General features: G+C 39.7%; 1 protein-coding gene across 4 annotated transcripts in view; it reads right to left on the minus strand.

The window, feature by feature from the left end:
* Positions 1-14,534, minus strand: part of Robo1 (roundabout guidance receptor 1) — a 370,504-nt gene that overhangs the window by 317,003 nt on the left and 38,967 nt on the right. The gene's annotated exons all lie outside the window — the stretch shown is intronic.

Here is a 14,534-nt window from a genome sequence, read left to right on the forward strand (position 1 = left end):
CAGAAAATTGTTTCATAGCTGGCTTCACTGGATATCACTGCATTGATCTGTTTAAGATTGCAGAGTACTACAGACAAATAAGGAATGCTGAGAAGAAGAGAAATAGTGATCTCCTGGGAAGAGAACACCAATTGTTTATCCAATACCAAAGGTCAGCTTTGAAAATGTACATAAATTTACATACGGGTAACATACTTATGAGCTGATCAAGATGTATCTATCTATCCGTCCATCCGTCCATCCATCTTTATGATCAGGTAGTATCTATGTGGGTGTTTTTAAATCCCCCCCCACACACACACAAACACAAAACGGTTTTTAAAATAAGAACAGAAGTTTGAAAGAGAGCAAAGCAGGGAAGGTTTGGAGGGAGAAAGGGTAAGGGCAAAACAATGTAATTATATTATATTATAATCTCAAAAAAAATTGAAAAAAGAAATATGTGTGGAAAACTAGTGAGATGTTCAGTCTCCAAACATGAAGTAGTTGAAAGGGTCTGGCACTGTTACTTACCTAGATTAGATCAGAACATAATATATATATTATTGAACAATACACTGTAGTCTATAAATAGAATGTTCACACACTAATCTAGTTTTTTAATGAAAGAGATAAAAAAATTAACTACCCTGAAAGCTCTACATGGTATACATGTATAGGACTGTCATACAGTACTCCATATATGTGTGTCAAAAAACATAAGAGATATCAAAAACAGGAAAAATATTAGTAAAAGTGGGCTGTTTTCTCAAAGTCTCAAGAGCACACAATAAATATTTTATAGACATCTTATTAATCTTGAATGAGAAGCCACAAAAATATCTAACCTGTATTTATACTTCAATGGACTTAATATTTTAATTCTTCCAATCCTTATGACATTCCAGAGTAGGCACTGTTATTCGCCACAATTTATAGGTGAGAAATAGAGACACAAAGAATCAATAGCACTCATCCCAGCACACAAAGAATATACTTATTAGACCCAAAAATTTTAACCCTCAGGTTTAATGTAAATTTAAGGAAAACTGCAATACACTGTGCTTCCTCACAGTGGTTAGCTGGGGAAACAAGGTGGGTTCACAGTGACAACAGTTCACAGTGACAATGAACTCTTCTTCCAGTCCTAAATTTCTAATGTCCACCTCTCTATCAGTCTCTTCACCCATAAAATGAAGTTAACACAGCATGGGAAAGCTGGAATAAGATCAGATTGCTTTGTCAATGCTCACATGGTCCAAACAAAGAGTAACTTATCAGCAGAGTGAGAATACTTGATCAAAGTTGACAAGACACAAAGCCCCTGGCTACAATCAGGACATGGCTCTTCTCAACGTTGTAAACACAAGGCGATGAGCAAAGCATCTCATCCAACAACCCTACGGCATCCCTAGCCTGTGGAGGATGTGCTCCAAAGTGTGTGTGAATTCTTGAAAGTCGGCGCAAGTTTCTTTGTGTCCCATGAAAATTGTGAGGTTTCGGGAGAGTGTTTGATCTCAAGACATGGAAAGTTCCTTTACTTTTGGTGGGACAAATGCAGAAACTCTCAGAGGGTCAATAACTTGGGTAGTCCGTCCCACATATTGTGGAGAGCTGAGAATGGGAATGGAAGGAACAGGCGTGTTGCCATGCAACACTGTCTCTCTGCTTTCTCACTTGAGCCTTTTCACACCCGCTGTTCACTTGATGCTGGCCTCCGCACAGACCAAGTGAAGCAACACCTGCTATTATAGCTTGTCCAAGCAGGAAACTCAAGTTATGTTTTATTGAAAAGTACTTTAGCAGACATTAATATTAGTGGGGAAAAAAAGAAGAAGAAGAAAAAGAAAAGAAAATCGGGAGGGGAAATGAAAGGTTGGTGATGGAGCTCAGTAAAATCCTTGTCTAGTGCGCACAAGACTCTGGCTTCAGTCTTCAGCACCGTGTAAACACAGCAAAGTGGTCCCCCTACCTGGGATCGATCCTTTACTTTGGAGGTGGAAGCAGGAGAATTAAATTTCAGGTTATTCTCAGCTACACAGTGAGTGTGAGGCTCACCTTCGACATATGAGGCCTCGCTTAAAAGAAAGCCAGAACCAGAGAAAGGAGAGGAGGGAAGCAGGCAGGGAGGCAGGGAGGGAGGCAGGGAGGCAGGGAGGGAGGCAGGGAGGCAGGGAGGCAGGCAGGGAGGAGGCAGGGAGGCAGGGAGGGAGGCAGGGAGGCAGGGAGGCAGGCAGGGAGGCAGGGAGGCAGGGAGGCAGGGAGGCAGGGAGGCAGGCAGGGAGGCAGGGAGGCAGGAGGAGGGGAGGGAGGGAGGGGAGGGAGGCAGGGAGGCAGGGAGGCAGGGAGGCAGGGAGGCAGGGAGGCAGGGAGGCAGGCAGGGAGGCAGGGAGGCAGGGAGGCAGGGAGGCAGAGAGGCAGGGAGGCAGGGAGGCAGGGAGGCAGGGAGGCAGGGAGGGAGATCCAGGTGGGGAAGTCACAGGTCGTATTTGTAACCATAAAATAATTAAGGACTTGGCATCCTCCAGCAACATATCAGGCATTATGTAAATAAGATTTCCTCCTTTATACTATTTTGTAACAGTGATGACAGCCGGGTAGGTATAATTAACCTGACCTATCCTTCTGTATCTTACAGTCTAGGAGTGCAGTACCTACAATGCTTAAAGGCTGTAAATTGGGAAGGGTTGTACACAGCAAAAGCTCAGGAAGTATGAGGTGATGGAACAAAAGGGAAATATATATATATATATATATTATATATATATATATATATATCACATCTCCACCAAAAAGAATAAAACATGGAGTGAAATAGCCAGATTCCTTTTGACTGGGAAGGATGTTTATGCTGTACAGGTAGGACCGGATAGGATCTGGGCTGGTCAAAGTTTCTTAAAATATTAAAATTGCTTGAAGTTTTATGTTCAGAAACGTAATTGCTTTCTTTTTTAAAAAAGATTTGATTTTTTTCTTTATTTGTGTGAGTGTGGTGTGCGTGTCTGAATGGGTGTACATTTGCATGTGAGCGAATGCACAGGCAAATGCATGCCAAAGCACCCTGTGACGGGAGGAGGGTGTTAGGTCCCCTGGAGCCTTCAGACATGGGTGGTAGGAACTGAATGAACAAACAAACGCTCAGTTCTTCAAGGGCAGCAAGTGCTCTTAACTAGTGGGCCATCTCTCCAGCCCCTATGTTTTCATGTTCTTACGAGAAAATCCAGCTGCAGAAAAGGTGAGTAAATTCTTAAAGAGGGGCACAAAAAAATAAATCACTGGACAGCCAAAACAAGCCACTTACAATGCAAGTGCCTTCCCTCACAGTACTGGAGTCTGTATGTAAGTCAAGGGCAGGAAGGAAGCAGGGTTGGTTCTTGCTAAAGTGAGGGTCAATCTGTCCTCTGCCTCTCCCTAGTCTCTGGATGTTTGCCAGCTATTCTTTGATGCCTTCAGTGGCATCACCCATGAACTAAGGCCTCTGGACCTGACAGAGCATCCTTCTGTCTCCACTTCTCTGTCCAAACCTCTCCCTTTCTGTAAGAACACAGACATGCTGAAACAATGCTCAAGCCAATAACTCCCATCTCATCTGGATCCTCCACAAGCAGCCTACCCTATGCAAATGACACCTCATTTGCATTTGCTGAAGGGAGGAACTCAACAACATGCCACAGCACAAACGACTCCATCCATAACCTTAGAGTAAGTTGAAAGGATGTTTGAGTGGGGACAACAAAGGAGGAGCAAAAATAATATGGAGAGCATCAGTCCAACATAGTTATTTGATGGGCTAGCTATCGGGAGGATGGAGATGAAATGCAAATCTCAGCCAAGCGTCAGAACTCAGACACTCAGGCATGTTCAAAAACAGCTTTCTGCACTGGAGCCTACTGCATGCAGCAAGGCCCCTAGGCGATCTGGAGAAGGGAAGGAGCAGCTGTAAGAGTTTTCTAGGAACACCTCACAGCTGGGCAAGAGAGGCAAGCACTGATGAGTTAACCATCCCCGACCCAGCAGGAAGGCAACTTGGGGGGAAAATGAAAACCAAAAGTTACATTTGAAGAACGAATTCATAAAACTAGGGACACAGGCTCTGAGGCAAGGGGTCTGAAGCACAGGACAAAGCACAGCTAAGGGCTATTTTTATCCTCCATGAGTGTGACTAAGGTGACAATGGGCTCTAACAAAATCAGAGTTCCTTCATGTATTTTGTTGGACTTGTAACTCCAAAAATGGCTTAAAACCAACTTGAGGCTCAATAGATGACAAAATAATTGTAAAAGTGATTTTTTCCCCATCTCATTTCCATGGTGTTTACTATTTCAAGAATTATGTTTCAAAATATAATCAGTAGTTTTAGTGTGTACTATGCTTTCTCAAACTGTTTTAAGATGAATGTAGTTAATAATTTATCAGTCATATTGAATACATTCATGAAAATGAGAACAAAATACTTATTTGTATTTAAGACTTAACGCCAATTCCATAGATGTGATATAAATATGTCGACTACTCACAATTTAGTGTATGTATATATAAAGATAAGTCTCTAGAGTCTGTTTAAGGGCACTTAGTCTATTCTTGAAAACATCTTTGACACTGCTTTTACAGAGTGATAAAAACACCAAGGTACTTACTATTTGAGTGAATTAAATATTTTGGAGAGGTTGATCTTTGATGGGAAAATCCCTTACACATGACAGTCTTAAAATGATACCATTCAAGTCAAGTCAAAAGTCTATAAGTAACTTATCTTCCATAGTCCTGCTTTTTTGTTAAAAAGAAAAGAGCAGGGCTGTGGTGGCACTCACTTTTAATCCCAGCACTCAGGAGGCAGAGGTGGGCGGATCTCTGTGAGTTCAAAGCCAGCCTGGTCTACAGAGCAAGTTCCAGGACCAGGTCCAAGGCTACACGGAGAAACCCTGTCTCAAAAAACAAACAACAAAACAAAACAATAACAACAAAAAAAGAACAACAACAAAAAATTGTGACTTTTTTCTGAAAATTGAAATATTTTCAACATGAAAGATAATTCTGGAAGGACCATCACTATCTGTTCCTAATTGAATAAACTCTTATCATATAAGGGCAGCTTTAAATTACTTCCCAATACTTCAACACTCTATGAGTCTTACAATGTAAGTGTCAAATGGCACTCCCTTGTCCTCCGTGACGTGTTTACGCTCCTGTGGTACACTAGGCACCAGTCCCATGAGGCTCTTCGGCGGCGTGGGAAACTGAACTTTTATTTCATTTGATTTTAATTAATTTAATTTAAATAGAAACATGCAACTGGAGTCTACTGTGTGAAACAGTACCCTCATCAATTATGTGAAAAAGCTAGTGCAATGAGAAAGCCGCAGTCTGTAGTGAGGACTCTTAAATGCTGGCATCCATCACCCGGAAAGTCATAACTTATACCTCAGAATCTATAATGTGAACTGCGGAGGGGGAAGCTTATTAACAATTCACATGGCACAGGCAATGTGACTCCCAGTGTATGGAATCAAATCTAGGGTCTCTTTTTTTTTTTTTTTTTTTTTTTTTTTTTTGTCCACAGGGTTTCATTCTGGAGACTAAGCTACCCTCCCCTCAAACTAGAACAAACTGCTTCAGCCTCCTCTGAGGCCTGGGACTGAGACTGCAGATGTAAAACCAAAGAACCTGTCTGTAAAAAGGACCAGAAGTTTTCTTGCTGTACATCCTAGCTTGAGAACACCTGGCTCAATTCCATTCCAAGGTGGAGTAGCTGCTTCTCTCTAACAGGAAATAGGAATTTGTTCTGTTTAACAGCTGAGCTCTGATATGAAAACATACTGCTTTAATTTAAGTGGCACTGGCACATTTTAATCAGCGTTATCGAAAGCTCTAGCTATTTAGAACAGACTGGGAAGAAAGTTACTTCATTGTATAAAATACCACCAGCCATCAACTAATTCCCCTTCATAAATGTACATTCACAGGGTCTAATCTTCCAGGGATCTTCCAGTAAACGAATTTAACTGCCTTCCCTGTTGCATCCAAGTCACTGTTTTTGATTTCCCAGGTTGAAAGCCAGATCCTCATACTTGCTAGGTAAATTTATGCAGCATTTTTCTGGTTCTCGATTTCCTCGTCTATAAAATGAAATCAAGCTGGGATGACAGTGCCTTCCTCGCAGGATGGTTATGACAGCCAGATGTAAAGGACCCCATCGGAGGTCGGGCATATGTGTAATAAACACTAGACATCCAGTTCTCTTCCTCCTCTTGAGGGCTTTTCTGTATTTTTTTGTTTTTTTATTTACTTCTCTTTCAATCTATTCTGTCAATATGGCTGACGGCTGCTAGAAACACTTAAAGCCTTACGTACACGTTTCAACACCACATAGAGCCCAAAGAATTGCCTCCACAAAGCAGGTGGTATCTGTGTACATGGAACCTACTGCTTCTCCTCGGTGATTCGGCTTTTCCAACTGCCACCCAATCACTGGACCTCGGCTATTGTTTCACTGTCTTACCCCTATCATGCAGGCCAAGCCTAGCTAGTAACTACAGTCCTGCTTTCTTTCTCCTGATTTATTCAGATGTCTGCTCTCTCATATAATACTCTCCCTTTCACTCAGGAGGAAAAATGAGATACTGAATGGTTTTCGAATGTAGATAGAACTTGAGAAGTGAGAGTGTCCTTGATCTCTCCATGTGGCCTCTGCTCCACCTTGTTTCACTCAAATGTACACACACACACACACACACACACACACACACACACACACACTCACTCATTCAAGACCCTTCTTTTTCTACATTGCTGTGTTAGGTAGTCCTAACACTGAGATACATTTTTTAGTTTCTTTTTAATTTTAAAAAGCTAATTCCTTAAACCAATATTGTTGATTTTTAAAATCATGAATCTAATAAAGTATTTCAACATATAATTTCTTTATCTTATAAGAAGAAATGGGTAGCTACTCTTCGATTAGGGTGAAACAGAATGAGGAATAATTGAGAGGGGGGGGGAGTTTTAATTTTCTCAGCCTTGCTGTAACTACAAACAATTCTTCAGAGGTTTACCTACTCTATCCTTCCAAACATGAGCACATCTCAGATTTGAAAGACATTGGAGACTAGAAAACCAAACAGGTGAACTTCCTTATTTAAGTCAAAGGAACTGTGGTTAAGGCAAATACACTTTGTTTTTAAACAGAGATTTCTTTTTTTTTTTTTTTTGAAGTTCCATTACTAAATATCTAAAGATCTCATTCAAGATTTCCTCAGTAGCTTACTGAAGAGAGATGAAATGGAACTCTGAAGACAACCTCGTAAGAACTTTGAATATTAGCGAGGTACTTGAGGGGGACCATGAGGAGCCCTCAAATGCAAAGTCTGTTGCTGTACAGAGAAGAAAGAAATGCCTTTTAAAAGAAATGACTTTTTTTTTTTCAGGACAGGGTTCCCCACTGGGTAGCACAGTGTCATTTCTCATGTCACCTCAGTGATGGTGTGTGATGCACTGGAACAAAAGTCTACCAGAACACGCCCAGCAGAGGGTGCACGTGGAGACTTTAGTTTCACCTTTGTGAAGTTTGTCTTTCAAAGAAAAACAAAACCCAGGAGTCAAACATATTAAAATAATTATACTATATGAAATCACGTGGACACAAATGTGAGTTTGTATTGCATATCAAATTAAAAATAAACAATAATTAAAGTATTTGGTGTCTGCAGACAGAGTTAAATTACTATTATTAAATATTGCACCATTTCATATTTTAAAAGAGTTTAAAAAAATGCTCTTGTCATTTTTAAATTTAATCTGTTTAGATACACACACAAAAAAAGAATGTTCTGTAGGTGGTTTGTATGTCCGTTTATATTTTATATCTCAAAACAGGATCAGAGGAGAAAGAACCAAAGCTAAAACTAAAGGAAAAGAGAAACGGTAATATACACTAACAATAGAACAGTTTTTCCTCTTTCTCTCATTATTTAGAACATGATAATGTTTGAATGAGCAAAGTCCAGGTGTCCACAATTCTGTAGCATTTCTGAGACTATGTGCCTCTCTGGTTAAAAGCTAAAGGAAAAGTAACTGAACCCAGTGCCTGGAGATAATATGTGTTTACATAAGGCTCCGCCATCCCATTCCCCTTCCTTAGCCCTAGGCAAATAAATAGTCGGGAGAATTCTCTCATTTACAACACCACACAGCATGATGATATGGATGGGACTGAAAAGGTGGCTCAGCCATTAAAGGCTAGCCTTACAACCCAAAAGTCTGATGTGAATGGCTTTTTCATCATTTATGACTGGCCTTCAAAATATACTAGTCGAATATCACAATTTAGGAGTGTATTAAAGGGAACATTCCTCTACACAAAGAAGGTATAACTGGGGATTGGGATTTCCCTCTGTTGGTAGAGCTCTTGTCTAGCATGGACAGACTCTAAGCTAGATCCCCAGCGGCAAACAAACAGGGTGTGGTGGTTCACACATATAATCTTCCTACTTGGGAGGTTGAGGCAAGAAGTCTAGGAGTTCATGGATATCTCCAAATACATAGTAAGGCCACCCTGCAGTATGTGAGACACTGACTAAACAAGGAAGAAAGGAAGGAAGGAAGAGAAGGAGGGTGAGAAGAAGGCAGAGCCAAAAAAAAAAAAAAAGAAGAAGAAGCTAACAGCATTTATTACCATTTAATTCTCACCTCCTAAAATCTGAAAATGAAATAGGTCTCAAGTGTTCATGGGTGTTTAACCTTCAAACAATTTTATAATATAAAAGAATTATACTAGTAAATCAATGAAATAATCATTACAACTAACAGAAACATCCTTGCAAAGTAAGAAGCAAATGTCTTCCAGAAATATTAAAGCAATCTTAAGCCCCCAAATGCTTTGATCACCCTGTTGACCATGAATAAACTAGTAACACAGTCCAATAGCTCACCCAGAGTGAGTGAGTGAGTGAGTGAGTGAGTGAGTGAGTGAGTGAGTGAGTGAGAAGCACACAGGACTTCAATGTTTATCATTACTGCAGGTTAGGATCCACACCCACCATTGTGGCAACATGGAGTTCACAGATAGAACAAATATTTCCTAGATTTGGTACAGAGTAGAATCACTTGAGAAGGTGCTAATAAAAATGTCCAGGACTCAAACCAAAAATTCCAATTCATAAGTCTTGATGTACAGACATGACAAAAAAGACAAAAAAGAAATGTACAGGAAAAAATATCCCAAGGCAACCAATGAGTTAGAATGAAAGTGTGAACAAGGGGTTAAACAGTCCAGATCCTTGATCCCCGCTTCCTACTCTAGCATCTTGAGAGGGCTGTACTTGCCTAACATATTTCTAGAAAGCCTACAGCTAGGGGAACAATAGAACTGCATTGGGAAACACACAGATATGAATAGATAAAAATCTAATGCTTTATACTGACATTTGAAGGCCTTTAGAATATTGCCAAGGCTATTGAATACTCCTTAATAAATATTTATAGCAAGGGACAGGCATTGGTCATTTAGTCACTAAATGACCATACTCACATTTTAGAATTCCTTTCATTTCTTCTCTAACCAAAAGCTTAGTTTGAATATTTCCCAAATAATGCCAAAAGTATATCTCACTTTGGTAGGCAAACAGGGAAGTTCCTCCAGAATTTCTACTTTGAGAACTGGGTCAGAGCAACATTGTACAATCATGGAGCTGTTTCCCTTATAAACCTCAAGAGTGATTTAGAAGTTTACCTTGAGACAGCTTGAGAATGTTCCATTTAGAGGATATTACTGTATTGTATTTCCAGAAGTGATACTCTTAAGTTAAAATTAGTTTGGTTCAGTGGCATTTGCCTGCCATCTCAATTCTTGGGATGCTGAGGCAGAAGCATCTCTTGAGCTTGATATTGGAAACTAAGCTGGACAATGTAGAGTGATTCCATTTCAAAATCGGTAGCAACAAACAACACAGTGGGATTGGCTGAGGAATACTCCTAAGGAATACCTTTCCTTAGGAGGGAATGACAGTCCTCGTTTCATCCACAATGCAGCATCTTTGACTAGTTCAGATTACTAAATTTATTCATTTCTCATCTGTTAAATGTTTGTTTGTGTGTGTGTTAAGCATGTTTGGATTTTGTTTTTTGGGTTCTTTTTGTGGCAGTGGGTGAACCCTTAGCTAGCTATACCTTCCTTACATTCTTCTAATAATAAATTCCATTCCTAGGCCAGAATAGATTCCATTCCTAGGTCCCAATCGGTGACATCCATTGCGTGACTATGGATAACAGGACTGTGCAATGGGACAACTGACTCCTTCCCAGGGATTTTCCAACCTGGAGCTGTCAAGGAAAAGCTATCATATTGTAGCTCACCAAGCATCATGTTTGTTCTTGCACTGAAATGGTCTGTCTTCAAGGTAGAAACATGAAATAATAACACAAAAGAGGAAAACAAAAAGGGTAACATGTATCAATGGCATTCATCTACTTTCTCTCATTTCTGTGTACATCCTCTTCTTTCATGAAACCCTGCCTGCCCTATGTAGTCTATTTTAATACATACCAGAGACTGTGTTCATCGATGTCTTGTGTTCAAACGATCACACACATCAATATAATATGTAGCTAACTAAATTGTTAACTGCTTATAGGTGAGAATAATATTATTTATGTCATGAAGGCTTTTTGGTTTTGTTGTTTTGTTTTTAACATGACTGTGATACTTAAAATTCATAGTCATTGTCCCTGTGACCTGATAAAGAATCAGCTAACAAATGCATGCTCGGTGTGCCTCTGAGGGTATGCTAGTAGCGGTGGACTCTGGAAGGGAAAAGAAAGAAAGGGAGCTGAGCCTAAAAATCTCCCTCCATCTGCTTGTTAAGCATGGACACTATGAAATCAGCCGTCTCAGACCTCAGCTGCCATGACTTGGTGCCATGAAAGGCTATCTCTCTTCTCAAATCACGGGCCACAATAAATTCTTCTGCTCCTAAGTTTCTTCTGCCAGGTATTTGTCATAGCAATAAGAAAACTAAGTAATACAACTTCCAAGCACACACATAAAGCATGACAAAACCACCTGAATGAGCCCTGATGGACTTCTAAGGGTTTTACCCAACAACTAGCTGAGGAGACTGTGTTTAAGAACTGGGTTTAGTTAGAATCAGGAAGTCACCTAAATACAAGGTATTTATTATGAATCAATTCCCACTGTAGGTCAATACAATTCCTCCTTCCCTCTCTCCCTCCCTTCCTCTCAGTTTCTTTTCTTTCTTCTTTGTGCTAGGGAGCCAATTGAGGACTTCAGACATGCTCTATCAGTCCACTGTAAAATGATAGTCCTAGGTCCAATGTAACAGTTTCTACTAATGTATAAATGCCACTGTCCTGAGAAAATTAAGTTTTATATGTTTGAAGAATAGGGGAGGAGAGGAAGGGAAAGAGAAAAGGGGAAATTCCACTGTGATTCACAATGGTAAATTTGGGAATTTAAGAAAAAAAAAAATACAAGACTTAATGGAATGCGCTCCTATTGAAAACTAAACCAAAACTCGGGTAGCGGCCTTGGATTCTTCAGACAGACAGATGGTGTCAACACACCAGCCGATTAGTCAGCTTGGCAATGGAAAAGGGATAGATAGTTTTACAAAATGCCACCAAACTGAATATATGAAAGAGGAGAAAGAGGCTTGAATCTGTCCACTGATACTTGATCCTGGTTACTGCATGGTTTATAAAATAGGCCACTCTTGTCACCAACAGTTTAGAGTTTCCTCCTAAGATTTTCATAGACACCGTTCTTAGAACAAAGCTGAATTTCAGTAGGGACAGCTGGGTTTAACAGGTGAAGGGAGCCCAGCTAATGGTTTTCCTACCAAGGCCTCTGGGCTCATTTTCTTTCTAGGTTTTTATCTAACATAATGGAACCATGTAAATATTTCTATTCCTTAAAGATAGATTATCTGAGAATTTCTTCATAACCTAAGTAAACAAAAAATTGAACTAAAGACAGAAAGTTCCTATTTACAGATACAAACACTGTAATTTAATTTTCCATTGCTCAAGGTAGAATTTTATATTAGATTATATTCAACCAAATTAAAATTAGCATTCAATAATTTTTCCCCAAGAGTCCAAGGCATGTCTACTAATGCCACCAAATTAAATCAGACCCAGAAAGTTCAATTTGATTAGTAATTTTCCTGGTGAGTTTGGGGCCCTTCAAATGTAAATTAGCAGTTTCATTAACATGGGAATGAGAGCAAGATATGGGGCCCGTAAGACAAAAAAGGAGTTGATCTGAGAATCAAGAAAAATAGTGCTGCTTTCAAAAAGCTAAACTCCATTTACCCTAAGACATCTCTGACATGATAAAGAGACTGCAGTCATTTGTGTTTCAATTGAAACAGTTTCCAGTCTAGCTCCGATAACAAGGACAGCCCTCTGGTCTGTCCTGCATGGATCACAGAAAGACAGCTCTCCTGAATTTGCCTGAACTTAAATCTGAGCAGATAAATAAACATACATAAGAATTTCATTTGTAGTTACATAAAAATAAAAGTCAGTATGTCCTTCTGTCCTCTTTTTATCGAGACAGTTTTCTTGAGGCAGAGTGTCACTTGGCTCAAGCTGGCCAAGAACTCACTTTAAAGGGGAGAATAATCTTGAACTCCCCATCATCCGGCCTCCATCTCCTGAATACATTATATATGCCATATATATAATAATACTGTATCTACTACCTATCTCTAAAAGCTTGTATCAAGTATTCCCAAACTAAAATGTTATGGTCGCATACTTGCAATGAGAAAAATGCAAGATGCTGCAGTGGAGAAATAACAGTATCATTTACTGTTCAATGTAATGATTACATAAACTAATCCCAGGGTCTTCCACAGCCCACCCATCAGCAAATAAAGGGGAGAATAAGGAAACCCTAGAACATATTCTGTGATATTGCAGGCTGTGGTAATGCTGACAACTCTACCAGCTGGTGAAAGATATCGTAAGGACATTGATTCAACAAACACTTAATATGCTGCATATATAATATATATATTTTATTTGATTCTATGTTTCTTTAAATCCATAATTTAATCAGGATTGGCTCTTCAAGCTTGAGTACAGCATGCACTGATCAAGAGCTGACCAGATACACATACTAGAATTATTCCAACAAAATGTGGGGTCTTAACATACAAGAGCTGAAGACAAAGGTCCCAGCAGTGCAAGAAAACAATGGGTCACCAAGCCTTTCCTGTGCACCTTGAACTTTGTTGTTCCAAGTTCCAGAGTACAGCTATGAAGTGTCACCTTATGTATAAAGGAAAAAGATGGGGACCAGGCATTAGAACTGTTTGGGTCTCTGTTTCCATGGGGCCTCACCCAAGAGGCTGCCTCCACATGCCTAGGCTTTTGTGCTTCAACAGAGTTCAGAGCCCATGACACATCACTATGAGTGACAGATCCCCTGAGTTTATATGTAACTTCCTATTTTTCCTACAGAGCTGTAGGTAAAGAACATGACAACAATTGTTTGTTGGCTTTTCATAAGAAATGTTTTAACTGTACACATTGGGGTACAGCTGGGAAAATACTGTGTAGCCTATGTTGGTCTGGTGGATATAGCAATCCTCCTGCGTCAGCCTCTGATGCTGGAATTATATGCATGTACCACCGGAACTGACAGACAACAAAATTCTTAGCTATGTGCTGCCCTGAATTCCTCTCAACAATTATAACTCAATCTGTGGTCCACTCCTATCCCTTTTTATCACCATTTGCCCAATGTAGTTCTATCTATAAACATTATATTGACTCTGTATTTTCATTTCTGTGTTACCTTTATCTTTATGTCATGTCTGTAGAAACCTTTCTTAGTTTAGCATAATCAATTAACACTCTGTTCTTTCTTTGGAAGAAAACTAATAATTCAAGCAATGGAAGCACAAAAGGTTATCACTTACACACAAGTAAGAGCAACAGATTACCTTCCTCCAGAACACTATCAGATGAGTATATGTGGTCTCCTTGCAAATTTTGTGAAACACAGCAAATGTAAGATATAGTTCACTGTACCTTAGCAATAGAATCCAAACTCTGCCTAACATCCAGTATGGTTTCTTTGCCATTAGAAAGAGTATTCACTAGAACAAAAAAAAAAAAAAAGAAAGAAAGAAAGAAAGAAAGAAAGAAAGAAAGAAGAGAGAAATGGCATTCAGCTACTTCTCTCTTGTAAAATCTTTTAAACAGAATAATCTCAATTGTCTCCAGGAGAAACACTAAGCTGTTTAGCCGGGCAAGAAAAGCCTTCCCCAACCTGATGTTGGGGTGTACCTGGATGTACCCTTTTGAACTCCAATTCCCACAGTTCCCTGGGAGCTAGAAAATTCAGATACTCCCTGAGACCCATACATGATCTGTTTTGTATTCATAGGCTCCCCTCTTCCCCACTCCTTCATTTACATGCCCGTCTTTTCTTCCTTCATTTCATCATTGAAATACTGTTTCTGGCTTCAACTGATTTCCTCCTGCAGCTCTGACTCTTTCTTCTTTGTTCATTAGAATAAGATATATAT

The sequence above is a fragment of the Cricetulus griseus genome, chromosome 4 (assembly GCF_003668045.3).
Source record: "Cricetulus griseus strain 17A/GY chromosome 4, alternate assembly CriGri-PICRH-1.0, whole genome shotgun sequence".
NCBI lineage: Eukaryota > Metazoa > Chordata > Mammalia > Rodentia > Cricetidae > Cricetulus > Cricetulus griseus.